Source organism: Amia ocellicauda, chromosome 11 (genome assembly GCF_036373705.1).
Source record: "Amia ocellicauda isolate fAmiCal2 chromosome 11, fAmiCal2.hap1, whole genome shotgun sequence".
Taxonomy (NCBI): Eukaryota; Metazoa; Chordata; class Actinopteri; order Amiiformes; family Amiidae; genus Amia; species Amia ocellicauda.
In genome coordinates, this window is record NC_089860.1 from 24,516,239 (window position 1) to 24,534,129 (window position 17,891).

The following is a 17,891-nucleotide window of genomic DNA, read 5'->3' on the forward strand; positions in this document are numbered from 1 at the left end:
TTAGTTGAGTGTCAGCATGCACACTATCGGGGGTCCTGTCAGGGTTATGGGGGGACATACAGCATCCCTCCTGGTGTCTGCACTGGTGTGTGAGACAGTATGTGGGTGTGAGTGTAAATGTGATTGTGTGTGAATGTGTGTTAGTGTCTGTCTGTGAGTGTGTGTGTTGGGGATTTATAGTGCGTAAGACAGAGTGCTAAAGAAAAGTTGGAAAAGCAAATCACACGCAGCACATGCCAGCCTGAGAAAAGAGCACTTGTGTAGAATATAGCATGCTGGCAATATTCACTTAATACTACTACTACTACTACTACTACTACTACTACTACTACTACTACTACTAATTACTTTTTTAACTAAGGCGATCTGCATTAGCTAGTTGGGCATATGCATCTCCCCCACCCCTTTTACTTCCCTTCTTCCCCTGCATCTAAACAGAGTTCCTTTAAACAGGTTTGTGTGTCTGTACCATATTGTTCTCTCCTCCATCCCTGGCAGCACAGCAGCGCATTAGCCTGCACGCACTGCCCTGCGCTTCAGAATCCCTTAACGACTTTAAACAGCAACATTTGCACCTTATAAAAAATGAATGCCTCGTCTCTGCATCGGAAGGGATGTTAAACAGCATTTTGATCCATTATTGCACGGCTGCAGGGCTCCACAGCCCGGCTGTCACAGCACTGCCTTCAGAAGCAATAGTGGAGCTTGGCTGGGTAGAGGGCATTGGGTGGTGGGGTGTAGGAGGAAGAGGCGGCTGGGGTATCTTGGTGACTGTGCAACAAAACACTTGCTGAGATTCATCTTCAAGAAGGCGACTTTGTGGAATTCTCCATCGTGTGCGCAGGCTGGATAGGGTGTCACAGCGTCACGTTTAAACCTCCTCGGACTGCTCTGCGTTGGCTTGCACTTACACCTCCACTCATACCTCCATTGGGAAAATGCCAAGCACGCACTGCCCCGTCCCGCCCTGCCTTCCCTGGCAAGACTAACAATCTGTTTCAGGCAATTAGCAATAATTACTCAGCAACCAAAATGAGAGGCTATAATAATAATAATGACATGAAATCCTGGTAGTATTCTTTGAAGTTGACAATGTGTTCTTCCCCCACCCCCTTCTCTTGGCGAGTGCTGGCTCTGCTGAGCTGGGCACCTTTTGTGCAACGGCACCACATCTCTCTCTCTCTCTCACCTCGGGGTTCCACTGAGCATATCCGCAAGGTAGCGTGGTGGTGGAGGGAGGGGAGCAACGCAGCCGGCCCTGCAGGTGCTTTTTTGTGATGGTAAACTAGCCCGGTGAAGCGGTGGATATCCGCCCGTCCCAGCCTCTTGCCCTGAGCAGAGTACCAAGGCAGCCAAAAATGCCAAACCTTTCTGTCTGTGGTGGAGCCAAGCATCATGTCCATTCCAGCAACTACAGTGAGTCACCTGTACTGGAGAAGGCATCATGTCCTACGCTTAATGAGAAGGAGTTTTGGGCCCTGGGATCCGTTAGGACATGGGTGGCCACACTGGTTCTGGAGAGCCGCAGCGCTCCCTGGGTTTTGCTTTACCTAGATTGGAAAACTGCTTAAATGAACCATTTGTTGGGCTAAATCAGGCATAACATTCCTGTGCATCCAGTGACTGAGGATTCAGAGAGGTGTGTAAACCTGTCAGGATGGGGTCCAGGAACCACTGAACATCCCTCAACTCCTGAATGATGCAGCAAATATCCTACAAGAAAAACAATCAATTCATAGATACACAATGACATTACAAAACACACAGCCTACCACAGTGATGGGATTCATTGTATTATGCCTGAAGCACCGTTGACGGAGAAAGCCTTTGTCAGTGTGTGTGTGTCTCCGAGGACCTGCCCAGACCTAACTTCTCCAGTGATCGATGGCCACGCGCTTCCCTTCTCTGTCATGCACGAAGCACGCAGTTAAGTCCTCCGCAAAGAAGAGCTGCATTTGTTTTCAGATCTAATCGGAGGCAAACTAATCAGCCACGTCTCTGGCCTTGAGCTGCATTTACCCATTTCCCAGTTCCTGGCGGTCAATATGATGGAGTTAATAATGTACTCCTTTTATGGTAATTGACCTGAAGACAGGTCTATCGCTTGAGTTTAAGAACAGGAATAGAAACAGGAATAAGAATAAGAACAACAAGTATACAGACTAATAACAAAAATTGCAATTTATACAGGCATATCATGAAATAAACCTTTGTTATAAATCTATAATCCGTCTTTGGCTTTGTCCAGGAAGAGTTACGTTGCTTTCTTGTTGTTGTTGCCCAAAAGTATCTTGTAATACAGCGGTGCGGTGCAGTAACCTCCAGTTCAATTGTGGCGCGTGCCCCTAATTCCCCATGTGTGAATTGTTCTATTGTTACCGGGAAAATGTTCCGAATTCCTTTATTAAGCCCTGGAATTCTGCGATGGCAATGCCAGATCAGCTGACCAGGTGGGCCCAGCCATACTGTTGGGTTGGCACTGCCCCTGGCACTGTGACTGTCAGCCCATGTCATGCCCTGCACCGCAGACCAGACCAGTGAACACAGAGCTGCACAGCTACAGCGCAGGACTGTTGACTGCTGCATTGACCTTGTGCATTGACTTCAGTCCATACAGCCATCGAAAACAAGTTCCCAAAAAATTGACTGTAGACCCCCCCACCCCCGCCATCATCTGTGAATCAAGGAAATTAGTTTGAAGGCTCATTTTCATGAAGAGAGGCACATCAATAACTGAAGTATACTGGAGCTCAGATGCGCTGTTCTGTAGCGACGCGTGCTGCACAGACAGACCCTTGCTGAGAGAGCAGTCCCTGCCTGTCAATACAATCAGCTCTGTTATGTTCTTATTGACGCCCTCATCAGCTCCTACAGGGCCGGTGTGTATCTGTGTACTTTAGGTGGAATCTGTGGTCTGAATCAATGGAAGGGGTTTCATGCAGACTGTATTACACTGCAATAGCTGCACATGCCCGATAGCTTAAGATATACGAAGTCCAATTACACGTCTTTCTATTTAGTGGATTTGACTGTAGTTTTCTCCTCACTGTTCTCACGGTCACTGCAGTATCAGTCACCTCCTATTTTCCACATGACTGGGTAAGGAGGAACATATTCTTCCCATCTGCCCGGGCCGCCGCATCTCCCTGGGCTATTGCCACACAAACCGGCGAACAGGTGCGTCTCAGTGGTTTAGTTTACATCGCGGACGCTGGAGGTTGCTCTAGGCAGGAACCGAACAGTTTAAAGGAATGTATCTGAAAATATCAAGCACACTTCTTAAAAAAACCTAAAAAAATGCTGAGTGGTGCCTTCTGTTTAATCAGTGCTGTTTAAAGGGTGTATGACAGTAGCTTGGCTGGCTGCAAGCCACCAAACAGAAAAATAAAACAATAAATCCTAGAAGGCCCAGGGGTGGAGAGGATCCAAGAAGCCCTGCAGACGCACTTTGCTCTGAATCAAAATAACGAGAACTGCAGATTAGGGCAGCATTATGGACATCACCCTCGGAGGCCAGAGTTCACGGCCTCGGGGCTACAAGTTTTCAGACCTGAAACGAAACAATTGGTTCTTTCCTGTGCTGTTTGCTTCGCCCCCTCCCGACTGTAGCAGCTAGAGTCGTTGCAAGGTCAAGTTCTGATTAAATCCTGAAAAGAGACGTGGACGTGGAAAAGGGTGCACAGGTCTTGAGGTCACAGAGGGCAGGGGACCATCGCCAGCCTTATACCTTTACACACAGTGCGTCACTAAATGTGGATGGTGACCAGTCCGGTGCGCCCTGTCTGCACTGGCCATCGTGCTGAGAATCTCAGACAGAAATGATGTCGCCGAGCTTATCGGTATCGGTGGATTTTGCCGTGTATACACTGTATTTATGTATATAAATGCATAAATAAGAAACTATTTTCACTGCACTCCTTGTATTTTTCTAATCAGGCAGATGCTGATGTGTAAACAGGCGTGGACATGATGTAGTGAAGAATTAGCAGGTGATGGCTGATGGATGAGGACATTTTCTTCCCTCTGTCTGATCTGTCTGGCTGGGACTGTCATCTTCCATTACAGACACAATTACAGGCCATGTCATTGGTTATAATGCAGCCTGTCACCCTGCTCCAATCAGCAGAGCTACTAAGCAGATGTGGCATCACCGCTTAGATAACTAGCGGACACGACCGTAGGTTAACCATTGTTTTTGTCGTCTGGTAAACACAAGAAGATTGTATCCAGAGGTGCTGAGGACAGGATTGTGGACACTGCGGCGGATTACATTGAGAGTCCCTGCTGTTTTCACTTCTGATATGATGTTGTTAGTGTTTATTACTTAGAAAAGTGTTTTTGGATTTGGGAAATGCAGAAAAAAACAACCACTCTGTTGTAAATGAGCAGTGATTTTAACGTCATGTTTTTCTGTACTGGACACGAACCACGGCTTGTTCATTGAGCGGTAATGCAGAATGAGAGTTACAAATGTACTTTAATGTGATTCGTTCAATAGCACATACAGCTGAGGAAAGGCGCATTTGCACACTGTTGGCAAACAAGCAAAGCTGCAACCGTTTATCCTCCTATTGAACGAAAAATGGTGTCAATTAGATGCAAATATTTTTTTGTTTTTTTCCTCAGTGTATTTGCTCCTTTCTCTGCTGTGTCGTTGTTTGCAAGCCCTCACGATCCCCTGCAGTCAGACATGATATACACAGTTATATATACTTCACACAGGAAGCATGGGGCTTTCGCAGCCTTCGTCCTCCCTTTGAAAGGTGCGAATGGGAGAATCGCAGGCCGAGGAGCACCCCCCCCCAACGACGACGACCTACCACAACATAGCGCCACATTTGTCTGTTAAATTGAACACACAGCACCTGCAGTTTACATCATGTAACTGCAGCCTTCACGTCCGCAGAAGATTTGGCTCAAGGGGCACTTTCAGTTGTGCAGGAATGATCCCTGAGACTCAGCCTGTCTTTTTTGGAGAGAGGCCCAGTCAGCGAAAAATGCCTTCTGGTGCTCAGGAGGGTAGATTGTGACATTTTCGTGTTGGTACAAAACGTAGTCGATAAACATTTAGACACGCTGGAATACATAGGGCAATTGTGCGGCGCTGCGGACACCTGCCTGTCACTATAGCATGTCCGAGTTGCAGGAGAAGGACGGGTCTGTATTGTGACATACTCCAAATCATACTCGATTATTTCTTTGCCCTTATCCGAGTTTGCTTTCCTCATCTTTTAACGGCGCGGCTAGAAAATCGTTTTCATTTGCCAGCCTGCACGCTGCACGCTAGACTGCATTTTCAGGAGCAGAAACTGACAGGAGAGCGAATGGTATTTAATGTGAAGGAAGCAGCCCTGACTCGCTGTGCTTTTTGTTTGAGGTATTTCTAAGGTATTCTTGTTTTCCTCTCCCAGTATTAAAGATGGTAGCTATCCCCTAAACCTGAGGTAGCTGCAGTGAAGCCAACTCTGTTTGCTTTATCTTTCATGGGAAGTCCTCAAGGGAAATGACAAATAGAGATAAACTTAAACAAACTTTCTCAAGCTCTGCACTGCCCCCTGTGTAAGTGAGCTCGCTTCCTTTGGCTCATTAATTCCTGATTTGTGTTTGACCAAGGGAAGTTTATTGACTTGGGGTCACTTCAGGGCACGTTTTCTATTCTAAACAAGTTTTGGTGCTGTGTGGAGCAGGTGTCCGTCTCTCTTCACAGTGACATCTCCTTCAGAGGGGGCAGAACAACGGCTTTTCTTGTCTGCCCTCTTAATTCCACTTACCAGTTCCAAGGAGATGTTCTCTTTCTTTTTTGGATGGGATGTAGTTTTTGTGAAGACAGGGAAATGCTGCAGGAATTACTTTTTTTCTCTCCTGGGAATCTACTGTAAGATGCCGCTGCTGTTTCCACCTTTCCTGGATCCTGATCTGATTTGCTTATGACACCCAAAGCTGCATTTCTGATTTCTGTGTGTGTGGAAAGAGCAGCGCGTGACGCACATTTCCGGGCCTTGTGTCCCTCTTAGTGGAGAACCGTGATTTTGCAGCTTTGGGAACCCATCCGCCCATGTCAGCCCTTTCCCCTGGAGATACATCTGTGACTGCACTGCAACGCAATAACACACACCGCGGACTGGAATCGGGCCCAGGCTAGACCAGGGCAATGAAGCAGATGCTCAATAAGCCTCAAGGCCTCATCCAAGAAGGAGCACGAACTGCATTTTTCTTTTTTTCCTCTCCTATTCAATCAGGGCCCGTTCATTCAAGGGCTGTTCAACGTAGCCAACGAATCCAGCCATTGTCTCACGATCAGGGGGTGACAGCAGGATCTTATAATCAGTTAACTATGAACTATAATCACAACCACGACACAGCGGGTAATACCCAGATCTTGAGATCAATTATCTTATCCTGTCTGGTTCTTAGGTTATTATTTGTGTTCATTAGCTCATGTCCTCAAGGAACCACTGCAGTCATTCGATTGAGTATTTTAAACAGACACCTTTTCTGAAACAGCCCGTGCATCAGTTCTCTGAGTTCGCTACCTTTAAGTCACGCAGCGATAGTGGAGACAGACTGACTGACTCTGTGCTTCCTGCCGCAGTGTGTGTGTGTGTATCTGTACTCGTGGCATTTATTCCCTGGCAATTCTCTTCGACCCACATTGAGATGTATGATCCAATAAGAGTGGTGCACTTAACATTGCTGCTTTGTGCAGCTGTCTTTGCTGTGTCCAGAGGAGCAGAGAGTTAAATCTGACATCCTGCAGCCGATCCTGATTTGAAAACATCCCACCCCCCACTAGGACGTCCTTGATGACTGTGGGAAAAACTCAAGCCAGCAATTGCATTTGCCACCAATAATCAGCTGCACACCACCAGGAAGCCACGCGACAGAAACCGCAGCTCGTTTGTCTCAGAGCAGCCCTGGAGAAATCAGGCCTCAGGCAGGCAGGCAGGCCAAAAGACAGACTGACGAGCAGACAGGCAGGCAGGCAGGCAGGCCAGCACTTCCCGGAGCTATTGTTTCACATAAGGAGGTGTTTTTTCTTGTTTTGGCAGAGCCTGTGTCAGCTTATCACTGACCGAAGACACTTGCAATCCAACACAAAAACCCCCTGGAACCTTCTTTCTGCTTATGACCATCGCTGTGGAGATGGCCAATATATATATATATATACCCCAGGGCATTGCACCTCTCTCTTTCTCTCTCTCTCTCTCTCTCTCTGTACAGTTAGGTCCATAAATATTTGGACAGTGACACAATTGTCATCATTTTGGCTCTGTATGCCACCACAATGGATTTGAAAGGACACAATCAAGCTGTGCTTTAAGTGTATGTAGACTTTCATCTTTAATTTGAGGGGAGTTACATCCAAATTGGGTAAACGATGTAGGAATTACACCCATTTTTATAGGTGATCCCCCCCATTTTAGGGGCTCAAAAGTCTTTGGACAAACTAACATAATCATGTGAGTTTCAATACTTGGTTGCAAATCCTTTGCAGTCAATGACTGCCTGAAGTCTGGAACCCATAGACATCAGCAGATGCTGGGTTTCTTCCCTGGTGATGCTCTGCCAGGCCTGCACTGCAGCTGCCTTTAGTTCCTGCTTGTTCTTGGGGCGTTTTGCCTTCAGTTTTGCCTTAGAAATCAAAACAAACCAATCAGAGAGATAGCAAAAACATTAGGTGTGGCCAAATCAACTATTTGGTACATTCATAAAAAGAAAGATCACAATGGTGAGCTCAGGAACACCAAATGGCCTGGAAGACCACGGAAAACAACTGTGGTGGATGACAGAATAATTAATTCCCTGGTGAAGAAAAACCCCTTCACAACAGTTGGCCAGATCAAGAACACCCTCCAGGAGGTAGAGTATCTGTGTCAAAGTCAACAATCAACAGGAGACTTCACCAGAGTAAATACAGAGGGTTTACCACAAGATGTAAATCATTGGTAACCCCCAAAACAGGAAGACCAGATTAGAGTTTGCCAAAAAACTATCTAAAGATCCCTGTACAGTTCTGGAACATCCTATGGACAGATGAGACAAAGATCAACTTGTACCAGAATGATGGCAAGAGAAGAGTATGGAGGAGGGAAAGGGCCTTTGAAGGGTTACCTGATGAAGACATAGTAATGTCGAAACTTGTTGTGATTCAATAAAATGAAACTTTCATAATACAAAAGTCTGGTCTAAATACCGAATAAGTGAGAGTGCGGCTACAAAATGTATGACAAACCTATACAACCTTACAGAGGGCGAGTGGCACCACATGTTATTATTGGGAATGAATTATGACCCTGGGCAGTACCTTGGGTAGCCCATAAGTCACCGTGACCCAGCAGCGTCTGTCACGTTGCAGAATAACTTTGCCTGAGGTGAGAGAAAAACATGTCTTGAGACTTCGAGTCCTGTGCTTTGTGTGCAGCTGAAAGAGAAACTTTACAGAGTGGTGCATAGCTGCAGGCCTTTGGGGCCACAATCCAGCATGTTCTCCAGGTCTCTTTACATCATTAGCTGCTAAGGATCTGGGAGGAAAGGATTATATACCATAAGATGAGCAAAATCAAATGTCTGTTTCAAGAAGGAAGGAAGAACAAAAACAACTGAAGGCATCTAACCGTGTGGAACACTGGGACCCTTTCGAAACTCCCTCAGGACTCCAGGATCCTGGCCTTGTGATGTTGCTGTCCAGACAGTGTCCTTTCAACAGGTTAGGGTAGCTTCAGGAATTCGAAAGCCATCATAAACAGTCTGATAGCTGCTGACATTTGCCCGTGCCCGGCAGGGGTGCTGTGAGCTCACAGAGCAGTGCTGAACGGTGACTTTGCTGCTGTATTGTAACCGGTAATGGGGAACGAGGCTGTGGTGGTGTCTTTACAGGTGACGAGACCTGGGGGCCGTCTGGCAGTGACGTATCTGCCGGGCCCGAGTGATGGGAGGTTGAGTGCGCTGGGCCAGGTGACAGCTACACTTGTGCAGAAGATTAGTCATCTGCATGACTGATATTGATGTATGTCACATCGGGCAAGGACGGGGATCTGCAGTTGTCTCAACTGGTAAAACTCACTTTTTCTGCCTTTGAAGAAATGTTTTTTTTCTCTCACAAACAAATGTTCAAAATGTTCTGTACGAGTTTGAAGTGTGCTGCTGCGGCTCAGGAGTGTTCTGTGTGCTGCTGAGACGCCCAACCCAACACGCGTACCGATACTGCAACACACATATCCTGCCTCAACTTCATCAGCTGCAGAGAATGACAGATGCAATGGGGGTGGGAGATTTGGGGGAGAACAAGAAAACAAACAACATCAACAGCCTGCACAGTGCTTCAAGTAACAGCGTGAAATGTGCAGCCTTAATAGCAAAAAGCATTTTGGAGGAAAAGGACATATGGAATAATCCTCCCCCCACTCCTGTTGAGCTATTTACAGTTAACAAAACCTTGGATAGTGTTTGGGGAGATTGTGAGACTACTGAGGGTTCAGGCAAACTGTGGTGTTAAAGTTCAGGCTGTTGAAAGCATTTCTCAAACATGCGGGAAGAACAAAAGTTTTTTCCCCCTTCCCAGGGGTATTCTTCCTAGCTATCACTTTGCAGTGCATGTAAGGAGCAGGAAAAAATGGGAAAGACTGGCCGCTGAGTCGAGTGCCCCTGCTGGGCAAAGTGTGCAAACCTGGCAGCGGAAGTCAACGGGGCTCGGGAACTGAGAGTGCTGCTCACAAACAGCAGCACCAACAATAAAACGTGGCTAGAAGAATGACATCCCAGGCAAGGAAGAACCTGCGGTGATTAATAATATAATGATGTAATTTAAAAGCCACCTCTTCATGTGTGGGAGAAAGATCCCGTGGGCACTCAATCTTATGTTCTGAGTTCTTAGAAAAGTTAGTCTTTTCAACAACTGTATTGTGACAACTGTGCATGTCGTGGAGCAAAGCACATTTGACCCGTATACAACCAGACCAGGAGGAACATGCTTCCGTGGTCAGCAGCGCTGCGTACCCGAGGGAGGTCCAGGCTGAGATACACTGTTGCTTAAGGCTGTTGAATGCTCAAGAGGGCAATATGATGTCAGATGACTCATTCCCCACGGTCCCATTTCCAGGTTCACCAAGTGTATTGCTCCACAGTGCACAGCTCATTTTTTGTATAAATTAATAAATAAATATATACAGTGAGGGAAAAAAGTATTTGATCCCCTGCTGATTTTGTACGTTTGCCCACTGACAAAGAAATGATCAGTCTATAATTTTAATGGTAGGTGTATTTTAACAGTGAGAGACAGAATAACAACAACAAAATCCAGAAAAACGCATTTCAAAAAAGTTATAAATTGATTTGCATGTTAATGAGGGAAATAAGTATTTGATCCCCTATCAATCAGCAAGATTTCTGGCTCCCAGGTGTCTTTTATACAGGTAACGAGCTGAGATTAGGAGCGCTCTCTTAAAGGGAGTGCTCCTAATCTCAGCTCGTTACCTGTATAAAAGACACCTGTCCACAGAAGCAATCAATCAATCAGATTCCAAACTCTCCACCATGGCCAAGACCAAAGAGCTGTCCAAGGATGTCAGGGACAAGATTGCAGACCTACACAAGGCTGGAATGGGCTACAAGACCATCGCCAAGCAGCTTGGTGAGAAGGTGACAACAGTTGGTGCGATTATTCGCAAATGGAAGAAACACAAAATAACTGTCAGTCTTCCTCGGTCTGGGGCTCCAAGCAAGATCTCACCTCGTGGAGTTTCAATGATCATGAGAACGGTGAGGAATCAGCCCAGAACTACACGGGAGGATCTTGTTAATGATCTCAAGGCAGCTGGGACCATAGTCACCAAGAAAACAATTGGTAACACACTACGCCATGAAGGACTGAAATCCTGCAGCGCCCGCAAGGTCCCCCTGCTCAAGAAAGCACATGTACAGGCCCGTCTGAAGTTTGCCAATGAACATCTGAATGATTCAGAGGAGAACTGGGTGAAAGTGTTGTGGTCAGATGAGACCAAAATCGAGCTCTTTGGCATCAACTCAGCTCGCCGTGTTTGGAGGAGGAGGAATGACCCCAAGAACACCATCCCCACCGTCAAACATGGAGGTGGAAACATTATGCTTTGGGGGTGTTTTTCTGCTAAGGGGACAGGACAACTGCACCGCATCAAAGGGACGATGGACGGGGCCATGTACTGTCAAATCTTGGGTGAGAACCTCCTTCCCTCAGCCAGGGCATTGAAAATGGGTCGTGGATGGTATTCCAGCATGACAATGACCCAAAACACACAGCCAAGGCAACAAAGGAGAGGATCTGCAAAGAGGAGTGGGACAAAATCCCTCCTGAGATGTGTGCAAACCTGGTGGCCAACTCCAAGAAACGTCTGACCTCTGTGATTGCCAACAAGGGTTTTGCCACCAAGTACTGAGTCAAAGGGGTCAAATACTTATTTCACTCATTAACATGGAAATCAATTTATAACTTTTTTGAAATGCGTTTTTCTGGATTTTTTTGTTGTTATTCTGTCTCTCACTGTTAAAATACACCTACCATTAAAATTATAGACTGATCATTTCTTTGTCAGTGGGCAAAATATATATATATATAACATGGACCAAATAACTTAGCAGGCATCCAGTACTTCTTACCACTGTACATTAATAAACCTCAACAGAATAAACCTTAATGTCCCATTGTCATGTGCTGTCAGAACCTGTCACTTTCAATAAATCCCCTCTGTTACAGCACAACCTACAGGAAATGCCTTGCTGCCTGGGCACTTTCAGCTGTAATCTGTTTCATACATAGTGCAGCTATGCCTCAGCAACTTTCTGTACCCAATGGAAAGAAGAAATACACACACACACACACACAAAGACAAACCTGGTTAAACAGTATAAAAATTATCCAGCATTATAGTTATCTTCCCTTCAATTCTGTGTATTCCCCTTTTGTTTTTGTGTCTCCATTCTACCTAAAGTGTATAATTGTAACCATCCATCAGCAGAAAACGAGTCTTCTGGTGCTGAGGGAGAGCAGCCGTGATGACCTGACAGTGGCCCCAAACTCTGTGTCTCATTAGGTGAAGAAGGGAGTTTATCCTTCCCCAAACAGAGAGAGAGAAGGAGCTACTTTGAGAGCTTCTGTTATAGTGAGCTTTTTTCTCCCTCTCCTCCATGACTAATAGTCTTCTGTTTCTTTTGCTTCTTCTTGTGGCAGCTTGTGGTGAAGGGCGCCATACTAAATACAAATGGAATGGAACTGAATACCATTGCACAGGGATTACATATCCCAGCAAGTGTATCCCGGTCAACAGGTGCCAGCTGGCCCAGTGGGTGTTTATGGCGCAGTGCACACTGTAGCCTTAGCAGGCTGTTGGGAATTTACACCGACAAAGCTTCTGCCACCGCGACAGGTCTAATCCCTCTTCATCCTCCCTAATCAACCTTGCAAGTTTAAGAACACATTCAAATTAGCAGCAGACTCCAAGCCCGGGCACTTTTCGTCCTTAGGTGAGCATGTGTGAGTGTTCCTGAGATCCCGAGACTGTACGGTGTTAGGCAGTCAGAGGGGAGATATTATTTATGGTCCCCAGGTTAACTGCGGACTTGCCATGCTAAGGAAAAGGCCCTCAGGGACAGAATGCAAAATAAGTTGAAGGAGAGCTTTTGGGAGGTCCCTCACATCTCCTGTCTGTGCAGAGACATTTGTCCTCAGAAACCACAGCTGGTGTTGTACAGAATAAAGGCTCCAGTTTGTGGCCGGAGCATATTTTTGGTTTTGATCTGCTTTGCATGTTCTCAAGGGGGAGAGGCATCTGAAGCGAACCATAGCTATGTTTTTTCACCAAGGCATGATATTCTTATTGTTAAAATTGAAATCAATTTTATTTGTTTGTTTTGTTTTCTCACACAATGTTCGTTTGTGGTCACCTGGTATCTCCATGCAAAGGGAGCTAAAGAGATTTTTGTCAGCTCTTTTCCTTCCCCTGTCCGTGTGCCAGATGCGTTTAATTTAAGAACCTTCCAGTGAAGTTGCCTGTAGATAATGAAGTCTTTAATATTTAGACCACTAAGGCCTTTCTTCAGTTCCAGATGGAGGGATTTACCACCATGTCCCCTTTAAATGATTAAACCTCCAATAATCCAGAAGGAGCACTTTCTAAACAGCACTTCATGTTTTTAAAACCAAAATGCTTCCCACCAAAACACCAAATCAAACCAAATAATCTTTATTAATCAAAACACCATGCACAGTGTACGTATTTTATTAATACATTTGTTTGGTCAGCATTGCCCTGATCAGCGAGTAGAAACAGATTTGCTATCGAGGTGAACCAATGACTGAAGAGGACGTGTTCAGAGCAGAGCTGACGCAAAAGCAAATCTAGACTTCAGAATGACTTGTTGACGATGGCAGTTGGGAAAACATGGAGCAGAACATGTTTATTGTATTTAATTAAGATAGCTTGGTCTTATTATAGAAGAGTACCAATTTTGAATTTCAGTACATGTGTGTGCATGTGTACGTGCGTGCGCGCATGTTGTCACTAAAGGTGTTGCGTGGACATGTGTGTCTCCAGTCACTGCCGGGGATGTTTAAGTTTCAGGACACTGGCGGCCCTGCTCCAGCACAAAGAACCTGCATTCCTCGACTTAAATCATAACCGGATTATACAATTTAATTAGATTACCCCTCAGCCAACTGTCACTTCTTCTTGAACACAGTGTCAGTGCCGGCTTGTCATTTGGAGAGAAGGAACCACTTTATTAAGCAGTGTAATTCAGATAAAGGAGTCACACACAGAGTGGAATGTCTAACTGGAAGGTCAGGGCAAACGTTATCTTAAGTCAATTAAGGCAATTTAAAGTAAAGCCTTTAGCCTGTTATGTTTTAGCTATAGGTTCCGTGCTGTACAGTACTGCACACATTCAGCACACGCTTCACGTGACACGTGCTGTGCGGTAAACACAGTTTGTAATGTCCGTGTTGGCAAACGATGTGTTTTACGGGAGACGGGTCAAGAAGGGGACATGCTTTTGGCGCTCAAAGACTGGAGGTCAGAATCCAGAAGGAGCTCCGGCCTCTTCCGGTCCCGTCTGGAATGTGTCCAACTGCCCCGTGACACAAGGAGGAGGTCAGTGTCCCCACAAGGGAAGTTTCACTTCAGTAAAAGTGGCAAATGCACTTAGAGGGATAAGGAAGGAGGCAGGAGGGGCGGTGCAGTTCACGCAGGGACAATGGCCGATCCTCTCAGAGGCGCAGAGAGGCTTTCAACACAGAGGCTTTTGTTGTGGAAAGAAAGCATCCCATGAAGAAAAGCATCCCATACTGATCCTAGTGCATGTGTGTGTGTTGGTTTGCTGTCGTTTTTTAACCACTTTTCATTTTATTGAATGACATTTTTTTTTATTGCTATTGGAACCCGGCAGATTCGGGACTCGCTCCGGAGGTCGATGTCTAGACAGAAAGTGCCTTGGGTCGGCTCAAGGTCCAGGGCCCAGGGCAGTGGGCCCATGCTTCATGTCAGACTGAAATCGTATTGATTTTCGTGTGCGCTGTGCAGCATCCTCCAAGGAGGAGAGAGTTACTGCGCGTTCCTGGCAAGCTGAATTTGTAGACTTCTTAGACTGGAAATCACAGCACTAAACAGCATCGGCACATCAATTACAGACTAAAACATTCTCTCATGTACAAACTCACCATAGTGATTACCTCTTTATAGTCCAGTTACCTCTGGCCAAGTGCGTTGGGCTGCCTGTTCTGCGGTCTTGGGTAGCTCAATACATTAATCCTCAAATACAAACGTTGATGTCCTGTTTCAAACTGGTTCTAGACACAACTTTAAATTAAACCATTAAGGAGGAGTGTTACCCTACAGCCCTGGGAGACAGAGGGTGTATGGGACAGGTCTGTAGGCATGATAAACATTTTTATAAAAATTAAAAAGGAATAAACTAAATAGTGTTTATATGTTTGTTTAGCTGTGAGTAACTAACTGAGCCCTGCACTGTCCTGTACAAATTCATCTTGATTTTTCATGCTCCCTGCTTCCATCTGTAGCTTTTCAGAGACAGAAATTGTAGCTGACACCTTGCAAATTAAGTGCAGAAAAGGGTTCACAAAGACAAAGTGGCTGAGGTATCTGGGGAAATTTGGTAATTTGTAACAATGTGATGGATTAAAAACAGTATGTAAAATCCACAGCTACCCCTGCAGCTATCAGGGGTCTGGGATATGATTACTAAATTGAATGCATTTCCCTTGTAGATGATGTTTATAAATATCCAGTGCACATCTCTCTTTAATTAGGGTCTGTTTCAGTGTCTTTGTTTGTTTGAGGGTAGTTCTTTTATTTCTCTGACAAGCTTTGAACACATTTGCTCCTTCGGGGTTGCGGCAGTGTTGCGTTCTGTGTAATCAAGTTTTGTTCTTTCTTTTTCTTTCTTTCTTCTTCATCAAATGGATTGTGACTTAAATGATTTTCTCTTCAACAACAACAACAAAACCCAAATACATGCTGTAGAAATGCTGATTAATCTCATTCATGTGCCAGCGCTGTTTGACGCAGCATCCTGCCGGATTGTAAGGTTTTATTGCTTTCATTATGAGTCTTTACAGGCGCTGTTGGTTCATTCATCATCATCTGTCACTCAAGCTTTTGACACCTCGTTGTTCAACAGAGAGGGTGAATGTGCACGCGACTAGAAATTGATACAGCAGTGTAATTGTCTCGTGGTGGAAGTCAAACCTCCTGCATTGTTTTCTGTACAATAGAGGAGTAGCCAAATATCAGAGCTGGAAGAAGCGATTGCTCCCAGGAGTCTGCAGTGAGATGGAAATTTCAAAGGCTTTTTAGCAGTAAAATGTCTGAAATGTGGAGCCACTTATACATACAGTCACAGTTAGATAAGTACCCGGAGCTGCCGTTACCCTGTGAAGAAGACACCTGCTCTGAATCACAAGTGTAATTGCTCAGCTCCTTTGTGAAGTTCAGTCTCTTGCTACATTTCCCTGACGAAGATGCGGTGCTGTTAGTGAAAGTAGTGTAGAGGGAGTGTCTTCCCCGGCCCCTGGAAAACGCAGCCAGTCTCCGCACGGTGAATTGGGAATGTCCTTATTGCAGCAGGGGCATGCGTAACATTTTGTACTCCCTCGCTAATTAAATATTAAAAGGTTGTTGCATAGAAATGCTCTAAATCCCGAATTGTATATGGTCTCCTTTGATATGTTTCATATTGGGTTCCACATGGAAATTGTCTGGTTTTGCTATTCCAATTTTACTCTCTTCCTTATTGACTTAAACTTCTAGCTCCCTCTGTCGCCACATAACCACACACACATATAATCTTGTTTTGTCACATTCTCATATCTCCCTCCCATGGGATTGGACGCCTCACAATAACCCCGGTGGAATGAATGGGGCAAAATCATTCATTATTAATATTCTCTTGTCAGGCAGACTTAATATCTTGGATATATCTGCACCTGGGGCTTTTTCCTTTTTCCTTCCTGTGAAGTTTAGAAACCAGGTACAGATGCAGCATACCGTAATTGCTATCTCTGCGTTGTGCCTAAATCCAGGAGCAAATATTTCCAATACTCCCCACCCCCCCTTCCTTTCTGGTGTTTTTCTGTTTGTTTTGTTTCTGTTTTGTTTTATATTTACTTATGTTTGTATTGTATTTGTGGCACCAGATGAGCAGATGGTAAAAGCATGTAGAGTAGCCTGCAGCTTTAGGATAGTAAACATGAATTCCCACACAGGAGGCGTGTCAGTGTTAAACGCTGGGTCCTTCTTCAGAGCAGCATCCTGACAGACACAGTGTTGCCTGTCAGTCTGCCGTTGCTGAGCTACACATTGATTGTGCAGGTTCCCACTTTGAACAGAGAACTGACTGCGTGAGGTTGTGCTGTTGTTCTGTCTCTTATGAGAGCCGCAGCTGTAGGAACCTATAATTGTGTGGTTTCTTTGTAATCTTACTCCAGGTCACGTCTCCTGAGGTCACTGCCTTTCAGAAATGTTAAGGAAAATAAGGCTGTGTCCATTTCATTTAGGTATCTTAAGATGCATTTCTGACACTGCTCCTGGCTACATCAATATTTAATCAACTGCATTTATGCATTGGCGTATTTGTGAAACTGTTTTAAACACGTGGCCAGGTGAAATTAGGTTTTAATTTATTAATTTTGATTAATGCATATTAGACCAGGATAACACAAGTGTTCTTATTTTGACATGCATGCAGATTATTGCAATACCAAACCTCACTGCAGCCACACCCTGTACTGTGTGAATGCTCCAGTGTATAATTCCATAGCAGTGTCCTTTGTTTGTTGTTCCATGTACCTTTTCACAGTTTTCATCTGGTGTTTATAATTATGTTACGGAAAGACATTCGCTTTGGGAGAAAGATGAAGCCATCTGCAAAACAAATAAACAGAACTAAAGTTTCTTACTAAAAGGAGTGCATGAGTGCCTGTGAATGAGAGCACATGTTTGGAGAAAGAGGATGTGCCGCGCTTCAGACAATCTCAATCTTGGTGCAGCGAGGCGTGATGGTACCCTCAGTTCTCAGAGATAGCTTTAAAACAGGCAGAGATAAGACATCTCTATAGTGTTTTTTAAATCCATTCTCTCGTTTCTGTTTACTCAGCCCATTAAGGTAATGCTATCTTAGATTCCAAACCAAACAAAACATTTTTTTTAGATTAATTTACAGCAAATGGCTACACGCTATGGACACTGGAAATACATGGATACCCCATTTAATAGTTACTGAGTATATACCACAGTTAAAGCATTGCAAAGTGCAGTAAACTACAGCGAGGTCGTGGTAACTCAGACAGAACTGCAGTAAGCTTTGTGGCAAACCACGTGTAAAGAAAATAACCTGTGTGGGCACAG

General features: G+C 45.0%; 1 protein-coding gene across 1 annotated transcript in view; it reads left to right on the forward strand.

Annotated features, from left to right (window-relative positions):
• Positions 1-17,891, forward strand: part of ablim3 (actin binding LIM protein family, member 3) — a 91,323-nt gene that overhangs the window by 1,238 nt on the left and 72,194 nt on the right. The gene's annotated exons all lie outside the window — the stretch shown is intronic.